The sequence below is a fragment of the Schistocerca americana genome, chromosome 2, assembly GCF_021461395.2.
Source record: "Schistocerca americana isolate TAMUIC-IGC-003095 chromosome 2, iqSchAmer2.1, whole genome shotgun sequence".
Taxonomy (NCBI): Eukaryota; Metazoa; Arthropoda; class Insecta; order Orthoptera; family Acrididae; genus Schistocerca; species Schistocerca americana.
Genome location: NC_060120.1, coordinates 76,685,926 through 76,701,994, shown reverse-complemented (window position 1 = coordinate 76,701,994; position 16,069 = coordinate 76,685,926).

Sequence of the window (16,069 nt, the reverse complement as noted above, 5' to 3'; positions counted from 1 at the left end):
TGTAGAAGTAGAGAGATACTGTGTGTTGACGTTTTTTCATCATTATAGCCACAAAATAGAAGTATCAAAATATAGAAACACCTACAGCCGTCCTTATGATTTTTTTTATTTTGTCGCTACCAGTTTCAATGCTTCATTGCGTCATCTTCATGATGTTTTGATGCGGTACAGGTTGATATGATCCCCATGCACAACCCATCAGTTGCCAGCATTACTGGATACGCAAATAATGTGTCAGCACTCCAACCATCAACTTGGAGTTGATGGGTTATGGTTGGTTGTTTTTGGGGAAGGAGACCAGACAGCGTGGTCATCGGTCTCATCGGATTAGGGAAGGATGGAGAAGGAAGTCGGCCGTGCCCTTCCAGAGGAACCATCCCGGCATTTGCCTGGAGTGATTTAGGGAAATCACGGAAAACCTAAATCAGGATGGCCGGACGCGGGATTGAACCGTCGTCCTCCCGAATGCGAGTCCAGTGTCTAACCACTGCGCCACCTCGCTCTGTGATGGGTTATGCATGGGGATCATATCAACCTTTACCGCGTCAAAACAGCCTGAAGTTGACGCAATGAAGTGTCGAAAATGGTAGCGACAAAATAAAATAAAATCATAAGCACGGCTGTAGGTATATCTGTTTTCTGTCACGATAGTAAACGGCCGTCGTCCCAGAGACCTCCTGCTAAAAGGATGGACATACAAAAACAAAATAAAAGGTTTCAAATAGGCAAAGTTACCTCTTTTAAATCTCGTCGGGGACAATCTGAGTATGTAGTCTACTGGTTGTCTTGCATTTGCCCTGTGTAGCTCTGTGGAGGTGACGTGGACATAGGTTCGTCAAACACTTGTCGTCGTCCTCTCCCGCTTTTTACCCGAATGTAAACATTGTCTCTCGAACAACAGGGATCAGTCTAGAAGCAGCTGAGCTAGGAAATCCGTATTGTTTAGTAATCTCCAATATGTTATGAAGCATATGTCTTGCATCGATTATCATCCCACGTTCAAAGTCGGTTAGCAACCAGCCAGGATAGCCAACCGTCTTAAAGTGCCACTTCCAGGACGGGGACGTGCCTCGGCCCCATATTGAATCCGCCCTGCGCCTTAACGACGAGAGTCGATGTGCTAGCTAGCCTGAATATGGTTTTTTGGCGGTTTTCCACATCCCACTAGGCGGATACTTGGAGTTGACCAAGTTGCACCTCACTTACACGACTAACAAACATTTAGAAAATCTTTCCTTTTACATGAATAATGCAACACCCAGAAGTTGGCATTTACTGTGTCCCAGGTGTGTGTCCGTGTGTGTGTGTGTGTGTGTGTGTGTGTGTGTGTGTGTGTGTGTGTGTTGTGTGTGGAGAGGGTTGCAGACCGGGGAAGTGGAATGGCGAGGCGAATGGCTTCCAGCCACCCCTTAAACTAAGAATGCGAATTCCGAGCCACCCCTTAAATTAAGAATGCGAATTCCGTTAACAATCATATGCTCACCCTGTACCGATGTGGGACAAAGACATAAGAAAATAAAGAAGAAGGAGAACTTCAAAGTCGGGTAACTCGCGCCATGCCACCGTGTTGGCTACACAACTGTCCTTCCCAGATATCTTGTCTACACGCGTGCCTTACTATGCATCCAACAGCAACAGTCGGGTGTGATACAAGGGAAATTTTTAAACAGTAAAACCCTTCCCACGACTATTAGGCACTCATTTATAACCAGATCAAAAATATTTGTAAAACTTCTGCGTCCTCGCAGTATGTGTGAACATTAGTTTCTTCGATCTACACTCCTGGAAATTGAAATAAGAACACCGTGAATTCATTGTCCCAGGAAGGGGAAACTTTATTGACACATTCCTGGGGTCAGATACATCACATGATCACACTGACAGAACCACAGGCACATAGACACAGGCAACAGAGCATGCACAATGTCGGCACTAGTACAGTGTATATCCACCTTTCGCAGCAATGCAGACTGCTATTCTCCCATGGAGACGATCGTAGAGATGCTGGATGTAGTCCTGTGGAACGGCTTGCCATGCCATTTCCACCTGGCGCCTCAGTTGGACCAGCGTTCGTGCTGGACGTGCAGACCGCGTGAGACGACGCTTCATCCAGTCCCAAACATGCTCAATGGGGGACAGATCCGGAGATCTTGCTGGCCAGGGTAGTTGACTTACACCTTCTAGAGCACGTTGGGTGGCACGGGATACATGCGGACGTGTATTGTCCTGTTGGAACAGCAAGTTCCCTTGCCGGTCTAGGAATGGTAGAACGATGGGTTCGATGACGGTTTGGATGTACCGTGCACTATTCAGTGTCCCCTCGACGATCACCAGTGGTGTACGGCCAGTGTAGGAGATCGCTCCCCACACCATGATGCCGGGTGTTGGCCCTGTGTGCCTCGGTCGTATGCAGTCCTGATTGTGGCGCTCACCTGCACGGCGCCAAACACGCATACGACCATCATTGGCACCAAGGCAGAAGCGACTCTCATCGCTGAAGACGACACGTCTCCATTCGTCCCTCCATTCACGCCTGTCGCGACACCACTGGAGGCGGGCTGCACGATGTTGGGGCGTGAGCGGAAGACGGCCTAACGGTGTGCGGGACCGTAGCCCAGCTTCATGGAGACGGTTGCGAATGGTCCTCGCCGATACCCCAGGAGCAACAGTGTCCCTAATTTGCTGGGAAGTGACGGTGCGGTCCCCTACGGCACTGCGTAGGATCCTACGGTCTTGGCGTGCATCCGTGCGTCGCTGCGGTCCGGTCCCTGGTCGACGGGCACGTGCACCTTCCGCCGACCACTGGCGACAACATCGATGTACTGTGGAGACCTCACGCCCCACGTGTTGAGCAATTCGGCGGTACGTCCACCCGGCCTCCCGCATGCCCACTATACGCCCTCGCTCAAAGTCCGTCAACTGCACATACGGTTCACGTCCACGCTGTCGCGGCATGCTACCAGTGTTAAAGACTGCGATGGAGCTCCGTATGCCACGGCAAACTGGCTGACACTGACGGCGGCGGTGCACAAATGCTGCGCAGCTAGCGCCATTCGACGGCCAACACCGCGGTTCCTGGTGTGTCCGCTGTGCCGTGCGTGTGATCATTGCTTGTACAGCCCTCTCGCAGTGTCCGGAGCAAGTATGGTGGGTCTGACACACCGGTGTCAATGTGTTCTTTTTTCCATTTCCAGGAGTGTATATGGAACGGTTCCTGCGTGTCAGACTTTCTACAGGAGAGCTAAAGCTTAAAACCAATGATTGTTCCATATTATACTATTTAGTCAAACAATATTTATCAAACACGGTGTATATTAATGTATCCTTGGAGTTAACAGATGTCCATGAACGCATTTTTTGCTCATTCCACATTTAGTAAATGTCCTAAAATATAGAGGTAAATTTCATGTTTTGGCTCCGTTTTTGCAACAGCATAGTTTCGATGGAGTAAGAGAACGTATATCTGTTTCGAAACACAGTATCGTAAGCTTCTATCGAGCCACGAAACCCTCTCCAGAAGACTGTCGTCAGAGCATCACGGCTAATGAGAAAGGCGTCTACTGATGGATGAGGTGTGCGCCATGAAGGCCGAACCGCAAATGGCAGTGTGGGCCACGCGTACGGGAGACGTGCGTCAAGAACGCGGAAAAGGTGGGAATGTTGTCGCGTCACTCTTTACGAACGCTGATGAACGTGTGACAGGCTGGTAGGGGTCTGCTCTTCCGGGCTTTCGGTCTGACATTAGCAGTCCTGGAAAATCCAGTCCTTACAGTCCACTGCCAGTAGGAAATGTGAATCTCGTGACGGAACGAAATACGACCGCATCAAAAAAATATAGAGGAATATCACTTGTTACGGTATAGTAATAGCATAAATTTACATCTTCATAAATTTCTAACTGACGTTCCATCTTGACTACTTGTGTTAATGATTCTGATATACAAATTATATTACCTGGTTATTTAATGAGTGCCTAATCGTCATGGGAAGTGTTGCCCTATTTTAAAATTTGCCTTGTATGACACCCGAATGTTGCTGTTACATGCAGAGTGTGGCGTGTCAGAGTAGAGTAGATTTTTGAGAAGGACAGTTGTGTAACCAACACGGTGGCACGCTGCGAGTTAACCGACTTTGAATTTTTTCTTCCTCTTTATTTTCTTGTGTCTTTGTCCCACATCGGTACAGGGTCAGCACATGCTTGTTAACGGAATTCGGATTGTTATCGGGTGTAGTTACACACCATGCTTTTATTCCTCGCCATTTAAGTGAAACGCTCCGAAGCATGTGGGACGCTAACTATTATTCCTTTTTATACATGATGAAGTAGCCAACAGCATATCTCCTCCATTTCACTTTCAAAGCAAAAGTGAGAACAGTAATTCAGTTGATTCCAGAACAGTTTTTGGGGCGTCTACAATTGGCAGTTCTACCACGGGGCTGAAACAACCCGCCTCTCCTTTTTCTCTCCCCACCTTTCTACTTCCCCCTACCATCCCGCCATATGTATCCCGTCAACGAATTTTTTTCGTTTTATTCAAAGAGCTTTTTTATGGAGCGCTGCTGCTATGGGCGTGGTACTACGGTTAAGAATATGAAAACTTCAATTAAGAGATACGCAACAAATAACGCGAAATCTGAGATTTTTAGCTACATTACGCGGTATCGACGTTTATACAAAATGTCACGAAATTTAGCATTGTTTCAGATTCCTGTAAATGTAATGCAACTGAGGTTCCAATATAATCTTCAAAAGACTGTTAATGTACAGAGTTGGTTCTGAGCACTATGGGACTTAACATCTGAGGTCATCAGTCCCCTAGAACTTAGACCTCCTTAAACCTAACTGACGTAAGGACATCACACACATCCATGCCCGAGGCAGTATTCGAACCTGCGACCGTAGCGGTAGGGCGGTTCCAGACTGAAGCGTCTAGAACCGCTCGGCCACACCGGCCGGGAATGTACAGGGTGTATCGGAAAGAATCATCCAATTAAAAAAATCATAACTATTGTTATTTGAGATATGTGCGTAAACACTGTTGGAAAGAGCAAACTCTCGAGTTTTACATAGCTCCCCCTAGGTAGTAGCAGTGTGCGCCCACTTCAGTGCTGGTAAAAAAAGGTGTTTTTCGAGTCAGTAATAACTGTTCAGCGTCACTTTCATATTAGGATGGCATGGATCCTCCTACAGCTCAGAGTATTAGACGATGGCATGAACAATTCCGAGAAACAGTTTGTTTGCGTAAAAGCAAATCGTCGGGCCGTCCCTGTGTGTCTGACATAGACGTCGAACGCATCCACCCATAGTTTCACAAGGAGTCTGCAAGAATCCGTTCGCCATGCAGCTAGACAGCTCAACATGCTGCCGATGTCCGTCTGACGTGTGTTGCACCGACGTTTACACATGAAACCATACAAAGTTTAGCTACTGCAAAGTCTTCGTGAAGGTGATATTCATCAGTTTGTTTAGTTCTGTGATTTCGTTCTTGCCAAGATGGAGGATAACACTTTTTTTCCACGCTTAGGGTTTGGTGACAAGGCAACATACCATTTAACTGGAAAGGTGAACCATCACAATGTGAGAATATGGGGTGCGGAACAACCACGTGAAGTTCTACAACACGACGGACTCTCCAGAATTCAATGTGTTTTGTGCAGCTCCACAAGAAAAAGTGTACGGTCCATTTTTCTTTGCTGAGGACACTGTTACAGGACGCCCATATTTCGACTTGCTTGAGAACTTTCTTTTCCCACAGTTGGAGACTCAGTCGAATAACTTCATTTACCAACAGGATGGGACACCGACGAATTGGCATCTGGAAGTGTAGGAATTTGCACCATTTCCTAGATAATTAGCATTTAAGTTAGCCAATTAGACCGTTGGGCACGCAAATTCAGACTACCCGCCACATACAATTAGTGTCAGCTCTTCTCATAGCGTAGATCATAGCGCACGAGACTGCTCAGCCTTTGGCTCGGATTCAATATTTGCTACTGTCCCATCTCCAGTTTTTGCACCACTCTCTTGTTCGGCCTTAGAAGACCAAACGAAGAACACGTTTGGCGATACCGTATCTGGCGGGCCGCTTTAATTTGTGGGTGCAAAAGCCTGATTGGCTAACTTCAATGCCAATTAATTTCAAACCGGCGAAAATTATGGAATTTTTTCTTAACACTTATTTCTGAGTACAACCTACCCTTCAACACCTTTCAAGCTTTTCAGGCTGTTTGTGACCACCCTGTATATGACTCAGTTTAGATGGTTGTCAATACTCCTCTAAAACGTCATATTTTGGTTTACTTTTTTCAGTTGCTGGTTCCAGTACATTTTCTTTTATTTTCAGAACTGAGGCTCGTCATTCAATAGCTGAAATCGAGATCTGAAAACAATACGTATTGGATTTGCGACTGATTGCTGAATTCCTTTCCTTTTCTTCAAATATACTACAGTCGCTGTGTACAACTCTTTCAATGGAATCAAGCTTGGTTAATTTAACCAGTGATAATTTTTCTTGAAATATGATTATTTCCAGCATTTTTGATGTTTGATCACTTACGATACTGTAATTTATTATCATTGACAGCACACAGCAGATAAATAGTATCAATGAGCAACAAAATTGTGTGTTGTTGTTGTCAGATTAATGAGAATAAGAAAATAATCAAAATATGTAAAAAATGAGGAATCATTTTAACTGCTTCAACTGTGGGTTCTTGGTGAAACATTGTATACTGTAATCACCTTTTGGTTGTTGTAGCTCATTTTATTTCTGTATTTGCTAAGAAAAACTGAAGAGGAATTCCTCCTTATGCAACACACAGTTTTATACTTTTTTTACCCAGGCATGTTTCAGTTCTCAATGTGGCTTTCTTGTTTACTTTCTTTCTTACATGAAGCTATTAAATATGTATGGTGATGGCTTTAAATATATCACACATTCTACAACTTCTCATGGTCCTCTACGTTATTTTGTCGTGTTTAACACTCTTATTTCATTTGCCATTGTCGTTATCCATGCATTTTGTATAATTTGTCAGCCAATCTCAGAGTTTTTGTGTTAACTGAACGAAACACATTTTTAGATTTGTTTGACAAACTAAATTATTATGGTACATCTAGGTTTCAGGCTATAAGCCCATTTACTAGTACCAATAGCCTTATAACCCAAAACCTAGGTCGGGCAGCAATAGTTAAGTTTGTGGTAAAAGGATAAGGAATTGTTTCGTTTAGTTAATATAAAATAGCAAATGTTGCTGAGGAACATGAGAAACGACAGGAATTCATCAGAACTCCTTCATTTTTCATTTTGTACCACTGCTGCACATGGTGTTGGATGATCACTACAAAAACTCCCGACCACAAACGGGAAGTGGAAACATTTGAGCAACGCAAAGACGACTGAGGTGTTAACTAGTGCCACTGGTGGCCAAACAAAGAACACAATATACGTTCGAGTGACGCAAAAGTGTCACGTCGATCACGAAGCTGTGGGTTTGTTTAGAGACAGTTTGCAAAATGTCGTGACTGGTCTTCACACCTTTACATAAATGAACCTAAGGAGTTGTCGATTTTAAAGAGTAGTGTGCAAATGATTGAATGATTGACAAGTCACTTAGTAGAATGTCGTCAGTGGGTGAGTAAACGACTTTATTATAACGCGCTTCCGGTTCACCCGTTATCAGATATTCTGAAAATGAAGGATACAGTATTACGAACAAAAAAACGTTTTACAGCAGTGACATGCCGTATGAAGATGGACACAACGAAATGAACACATATCAAAATATATCACGTTGTTCTGATGAACTGAAAGTACACGTTGAGTACATAACTGTCAGAGTTAGACTCGTAGTGATAGTAAGATGACATCACCATGTAGAAAAAAACTATCGGCAGAGGACACTAGTTTGCCCGAGGGTCGCCCCAGCGACAGATAACAAAACGAAGTACAATTTGTCATTTACAATGACGAAAATTTAGTTAACAATTTAAAATTTATACATATTCAATTGAAGAGAATTAATGTTCATATCTCAGGCAATACATGTATAGCTAATCATAAAATCAAATAGTTTTGTTTTCTTTTTTGACAAACATACAAAAAAGCCAATGTAAGAGTCACACAGAATAACGATACTACTGGACAGTCCAAAAAAAAAAAAAAAAATGAAAGGTTTGTGATAGCTATACAGACTTGTAAGAATCTGTGCAAATTGAATCGGCAGAGAATATAACCAGCGATCTTGGAATTGTAGGTGAACATAAGGATAAATTAATTATTGTCCTATAAAAAAAGGCTTAAAACTTTGTACATGTTCGTTATACAGACCATATTTTGTTAGACAATTTATTTTCAGTTAATCGAAGACAGGATTAGCATTTACATCTGTTTAGTGTCATAGTTTTTCCACAATACGGAAGCTGAGATACGTAACCATAGAAGTCACTACAATACAGCTCTTCACACAGGAGCCAGAACGAAGCCAAATCTACATGGTAAAAACATGATTGAAACGAAATGCAGCAATATATAAAAATTACCTATCCTGAAGTAATATAAAAACAGTAAAAAATCAATAAGCAGTGTTTTGAAGAGTGTAAACGAAATTATGCTTATGTTCTTCTACAACTGCGAGGATAATTGTTTAGCTTCTCTGCCGGCCCAATTTCCGTAAATTCTTAGATGCCTCTACAGCTGACATTAAAGTCTCACTATTTTCCACTTACCAGTAGTATCGTTAGACTGTTTGGCCCCTACAGCCATCAAAAAGAAAAAGGATTCTTTGATTTTGTCATTATCTGTACACGTTATGTCTGAGATATGAACTTCGAATCTCTTCAGTTGAGTACGTGCGTATATTAAATTGTTATTTAAATTTACATTTTTGTATAGGGTGAAATGTTAGACCCATTTATCAGTAAGGTAACTTAGTAAACATTTAAAACAGAAATGAATAAGTCGAAATTATATATAGTGGGAATCAGTGAAGTTTGGTGGCAGAAGAAACAGAACTTCCGATCACGTGAATACAGGGTTATAAATACAAAGTCAATTCCGAGTGGGTTTAATAATGAATAAGGAAATAGGAATACGGTTAAGCAACTATGAACAGCGTAGGGGGTGCATTATCGTCGCCAAGACAGACACAAAGCTCAAATCAACCACAGTAATACAGATACGTATGCCAGCTAGTTCCGCAGATGATGAAGAGATTGAAGAAATGTATGATGAGATAAAAGAAATTATTCAGATGGTTAAGGGAGACGAAAACTTAATTGCAACTGGGGAGTGGAATTCGATGTTAGGAAAAAGAAGAGAAGGAAAAATAGGAGTTAAATATAGACAGAGGGAAAGGAATAAAAGAGGAAGCTGCCTGGTAGAGTTCTGCACAGATCATAATTTAATCATTTCTAGAACTTGGTTTAACAATAGTAAAAAAAGGCTGTACACATGGACGAGACCTTGAGACACCAGAAGTCTTCGCGTTGACTAAATGATGGTAAGGCAGATCGATTATATGATGGTAAGGCAGAGATTTAAATTGCAAGACATTTCCAGGGGCAGATGTAGACTCTCAGTAAAATTTATTGGTTATTAACTGTAAACTAAAACTGAAGAAACTGGGAAAAGAAAGGAAATTAAGGAGATGTGACGTGGATAAGTTGGAAGAACTATAGACTGTTGAGAGGTTTAGAGGGACCATTAGATAACGGTTGATTAGAACAGAGGAAAGACATACAGTAGAAGAAGATTTAAGAGATAAGTATCGAATGAAGCAAAGGATCGAATAGACAAAATGACAAGGCCTAGTAGAAATGAGTTTTACTCATGAAAGGAGAAAATATAAAAATGCAGCAAATGAAGCTGGCGAAAGGGAGTACAAATGTTAAAAAAATGAACTGACACAAAGTGCAAAATGGCTAAGCAGGAATGGCTTGGAGAGAAATGTAATGATACAGAAACACATACTGGTATAATCAGGGGAAAGATAGATACCACCTACAGGAAAATCAAGGAGTTCTATGGAGAAAAGAGAACCGCTAAAGAATAGCAAGAGCTGAGCTGGAAAACCAGTACTGAACAAAGGAGGGAGGACCGATGACCATAGCTGTCTGGTCCCTTTAATCCCACAAACCAACCTAAACAAAGGAGGGAAAGCTGAAAGGTGTATATAGAGAGTCTATACAAGAGAGATGAACTTGAAGGCAATGTTACAGAAAGGGAAGAAGACATAGATGAAGATAAGATGGAAGATATGGTACTGCGAGAAGAAATTGACGAAGCATTGAAAGACCTACGTCGAAACAAGACACCAGGAGTAGATACATACCCTCAGTAGTACCGATAGCTTTGGGAGAGCCAGCCGCGATGAAAATCGTCCACCTGGGGTGCAAGCTGTATGAGACAGACGAAATGCCTTCAGATTTCAAGGAGAATGTAATGATTTCAATTCCAAACAACGCAGGTCCTAACTGAACTATCAGTTTAATAAGTCATGGTAGCAAAATACTACCAAAAATTCTTTACAGAGGAATGGAAGAGCTGGTAGAAGTCGACCTCGGGGAAGATCTTATTGGATTTTGGAAAAATGTAGGGACACGCAACGGAATACTGACCTTCCGACTTATCTTAGAGGCTAACTTAAGGAAAACGAAAGCTTACAATAGCTTACGTAAGCTTGGACGGTTATAGAATTTGTAGACTTAGAGAAAGCTTTTAACAATGTTGTTTCTTTGAAATTCTGAAGGTAGGAGGATCAAAATATAGTGAGCGAATGGCTATTTACAATTTGTAAAGAAACCACATAGCATTTTAAGAGTGGAGGAGCAAGAAAGGGAAGCAGTAGTTGAGAAGGAGGTGAGACGGTGTTGTAACCTATCCTCGACTTGATTCAATGTGCGCGTTGAGCGAGCAGTAAAGGAAACCAAAAAAACATTTGGACTAGGAACTGAAGTTCAGGGAGAAAAGAGATACTTCGAGGTTTGCCGATGATGTAATTCTTTCAGAGACAACAGAGGACTTAGAAGAGCAGTTCAACGCAGTGTCTTCAAAAGTGGGTATGAGATGAACATCAACAAATGCAAATCAAAGATAATGGAATGTGGTCGAATTAAATCAAGTGGTGCTGAGGGAATTAGATGAGAAAATCTTACACTTAAAGTAGTAGATGAGCTTTGTTAGTTGGGGTGCAAAATAACTGGTGATGATTGAAGCAGAGACGATATAAAATGTAGACTGCCAATGGCAAGCAAGGCGTTTCTGAAAAAGAGAAAATTGTTGACATCAAATATTGACGTAAGGGCTAGGACGTATTTCCTGAAGATATTCGTCTGGAGTGTGACCGTGTATCTAAGTCAAACATGGACGCTGAACAGTTTAGACAAGAAGGGAATAGAAGCTTTTGAAATGTAATTCTATAGAAGAATGCTGAAGCTTAGGTGGGTAGATTATTTAATTAATGTGGAGGTACTGAACAGAATTAGGGAGACATCAAGGCATTACCAATTTATTATTGGTGGTACGTGTGGGAGGCAATTATTCGTGGAGTGAGACCAACAGATCAGTAAGCAGATTGAGAAGGACGTAGGTTACAGTAATTGCTCAGATATGAAGAACCTTGCACACGATGAAGTTGCTGAGAGGGCTGCGTCAGCCCAACCTTCAGACTGAAGACCAGAATTAAACATAATATGTTCTATGTTAAAAATATATCGGCTCAACCACTTGTTTATAGTGTAAAACACTAAGATTGACGCGTTTCAGAAGTCAAGCTTCCATCATCAGAATAATAAAAAGTAAATGAACCTGTTAAAACTCGCTAAAATGGAACATGGCACCAGGCACAATAAAATTGATTACAAAATTAAAACATCGTGGCTACTTCCCTTGTTGCAGCCGTGTCTTCCAAGGTGGATCTCCACATAGTCGTCAAAATATAAAAACTCTAAAATGGTGTCGCCTATGGTGTTCAACATCTAACCACATGGGTCTCTCCTCTATCGTCGTAAACCACCCGTGCGTCTTCGTTGATACCACACACCACGTAGCCAAACACGACACTGAAACGCGAGTGAGCTCACGCGCAAGTAAACAAGGAAGTCACAGAGATGTCTATACAAACAGATCCAGCTTTTATGCCTTTGTCCTGTCTATGTAAAATAACGAGATCCTGATCTATTCCCAACGTGGGGTGTCCCGTTTCCCAAACATGCGTGGCTACAGCTGACTTTTCGAAATTATTAAGCCGGAAAGCATCACTATGTTCTTTGTAACGTACTTTAAACGACCTAAAAATTTGGGCTACATAGCTTGCCTTGCACGTGTTACACTAAATTTTATAGACCCCAGCTCTCTCATAGTTATCGCTCTCCTGCTGCAAATTATTTCTTAGTTTAAACCACAGCGTATTATTGGTCTGAAAAGCGGTATCAACTTTAAAAGGTTTGAAAATGTTAGCCACTTTTGGCGAAATATCACCGAATTATGGTATTGTGACTCTCGTAATATTATTTGCGGTATTCTTCCTTGCATTCGCACGCTGTTTCTGTCGTATTTATTTATTGACAACGTTTTGGTGATATCCGTTAGCTCTGGCTACTTGTTTCACGATGTCCAGCTCGGTCATTCTGTCTTCTTCATTCATAGGGACTCTAAAGGCTCTGCGAGTTTTGGCAGGTTCTTTTACTTTTTATTATTCTGATGACGGAAGCTCGACTTCCGAAACGCGTCAATCTTAGTGTTTTACACTATAAACAAGTGGTTGAGCCGATATATTTTTTAACATTGAACATTCACAACCACGACCTCTCATCCAGTATGGATAATATCATAATATGTTATCCTTTGCTTTGCTATTTGACGGAGAGAGAACCGCCTTGGGCACGGAGTGTCTCGTACTGGTAGTTTTTGCTTCATGGTGACGTCACCTTACTAACACTTCCAATCTGCCACAGAGAGTTATGTACTCAACATGTTTTTCAGTTCGTCTGAGCATCGTGAAAAAAAGAAACAAAAATTCATGGCACAGTATTTCCGAAATGTCTGATGATGGGTAAATCGGAAACGTGTAATAATAAAGTTACTTGTTCACCAAATTGTGACATTTCATTGAGTGACCTACCCACCAGCTGTTCAGTACTGTTTCACTTACGCAATGGGTTCCTACGTGACTTACTGTCGCTCTGTCAAGTAGTTGATTTAGACCAGAACGTCACTCGTATAAAACGGCTTAGTGGACGGCAGTGAGGGCCAGAGGGCGCGGAGGTAGCGAGGCAGCGGGGCAGGCCGTGTGAAGACGGCGCGGCTGACACTCCGGCTAAGCCGCTGGCGCTTAATTGGAGGCGGCTGGCGGCGGGTCCGCTAATTCCGGAGACGGGCGCATTGTGCGCGCTGAATGGCCGCCTCGCCTCGGCGCGGCTCACCTGCGGCGCTGCCACTCTGCCCGCCCCCCCCCCCCCCTCACAGTCAGCCTTCTGAGGCCGCCGCTTCCTTTGGCGCGCCTCCCTGTCCTGTCACCTCGGCCGAGGCGCAGCTGCCGCCTTCGCGCCACGAAGCTGTTCGGCGGGGTAGCCGCCCTGCCAGGCGTCTTCCTCGTTCTCGCCGAGAGCGGGCGATGTCGTCGCTCGAAGATAGGCGGCGGCTTACCGTTAACATTTTGCGCCCTTTAGATGGCAGAAACAGGCGTGTGTCTAAGAGGGTGTGGAAGTCGTATGTCGCCCTCCGCCACGCAATTCACTGTGGTTTGCAGGGTAAGGATGTAGGCAAGGCGTTCGACACAGTCCCCCACAGTCGTTTAATGGACAAAGTAAGACTGTATGGACTATCAGACCAATTGTGTGATTGGATTGAAGAGTTCCTAGATAACAGAACGCAGCATGTCATTCACAATGGAGAGAAGTCTTCCGAAGTAAGAATGATTTCAGGTGTGCCGCAGGGGAGTGTCGTAGGACCGTTGCTATTCACAATATACATAAAGAGCTTGTGGATGACATATGAAGTTCACTGAGGCTTTTTGCGGATGATGCTGTGGTATATCGAGAGGTTGTAACAATGGAAATTTGTACTGAAATGCAGGAGGATCTGCAGCGAATTGACGCATGGTGCAGGGAATGGCAATTGAATCTCAATGTAGACAAGTGTAATGTGCTGCGAATATATAGAAAGAAAGATCCCATATCATTTAGCTACAAAATAGCAGTTCAGCAACTGGAAGCAGTTAATACCATAAATTATCTGTGAGTACGCATTAGGAATGATTTAAAATGGAATGATCATATAAAGTTGATCGTCGGTAAAGCAGATGCCAGACTGAGATTCATTGGAAGAATCATAAGGGGAAATGCAGTCCGAAAACAAAGGAAGTAGGTTACAGTACACTTGTTCGCCCACTGCTTGAATCAACCAGATAGGGTTGATAGAAGAGATAGAGAAGATCCAATGGAGAGCAGCGCGCTTCGTTACAGGATCATTTAGAAATCGCGAAAGCGTTACGGAGATGATAGATAAACTCCAGTAGAAGACTCTGCAGGAGAGACGCTAAGTAGCTCGGTACGGGCTTTTGTTGAAGTTTCGAGAACATACCTTCACCGAGGAGTCAAGCTGTATATTGCTGCCTCCTACGTATATCTCGCGAAGAGACCATGAGGATAAAATCAGAGTGATAAGAGCCCGCACAGAGGCATACTGACAATCCTTCTTTCCACGAACAATACGAGTAGGAATAGAAGGGAGAACCGATAGAGGTACTCAAGCTACCCTCCGCCACACACCGTCAGGTGGCTTGCGGAGTATTGATGTAGATGTAGATATAGATCTACCAGCCCGAAACGCAGATATCACAACACAACACACAGATATCTTTAAATTTTTACATACGTCAATTTCCAAACTTCGTCCATAACATTCGGACAATAAAGAAGCTTGAAAGCTAAGAGCATCGAATACGGTGAGGAACACATAAATTGCAAAAACTTCATTTAACACGTGGTACTTTTAAGTTTCCGTGTGTGATGCTCTACTCACATGGATAGGTCTACGACTCGCCCAGTAACATCGTAGCCGGGTATCTGCGCACATTCCGAGGCTTATAGTACTTGCTATCCACAATAAATCCACAGGTGAAACTGAGAAAACGCAGGAATGCGAGTAACAGAACACAGAGACTTACCGAACGTAGATGGAAGCGAGTGAAACAAACAGCATTCGCCAGCTTTGCAATTTCACATAGGGAGAGTCTTTAGACCTGTGTTCAGAGTCATAGTGCTAGCTGAAATACTGACTTTGGTCAGTCCACACTTCGATTTTATATTGCTTAAATTACGATGTTGCTGCAGTTTTGAGAGTTTGTTACTATTATAGGTCTCTAATTGTATGATGCACGTTCTTCTCAAATTTTCTGACGTGTGTGTTTCAATTCCTGTATTTATATAAAACGCAATTCTTAAACTAAGGAAATGTACATAAATTATTGTTAAACAAAAATTTTATGTTGTATCTGTTGCTTTTGTGGTTTTCAGTCCAAAGACTTCATGGTGCTCTATTCTGTGCGGGCCTCTTCATCTCCAAATAACTACTGTAATCTACATCCTTCTGAATCTACTTATTGTATTCATCTCATGGTCTCCCTCTACAAGTCCCCCCCCCTCTTCCCACACTTCCCTCCAATACTAAATTGGTGATCCGTTGATGTCTCAGAATGTGTCCTGACAACCGATCCCATCTTATAGTCACATTGTTCTTCAAATTTCTTTTTTCAGCAGTTCTGTTCAGTACCCTCTCACTAGATCTATGAGCTACCTATCTGATCTTCAGCATTTTTCTGTAGTACCACATTTCAAAAGCCTATACAATCTACTTTTCTAAATTGTTTATCGTCATCGCTGCACTCTATACAAATACTTTCAGAAAACACTTCCTAACAAGTGATATCTGGCGTTCCGCAAGGTAGCGTCATGGGCCCTCTGCTGTTGCTGATTAACATAAATGATCTAGGTGATAATCTCAGCAGCCCTCTTAGACTGTTTGCAGATGACGCTGTAATTTACCGTCTAGTAAAATCATCAGACGGT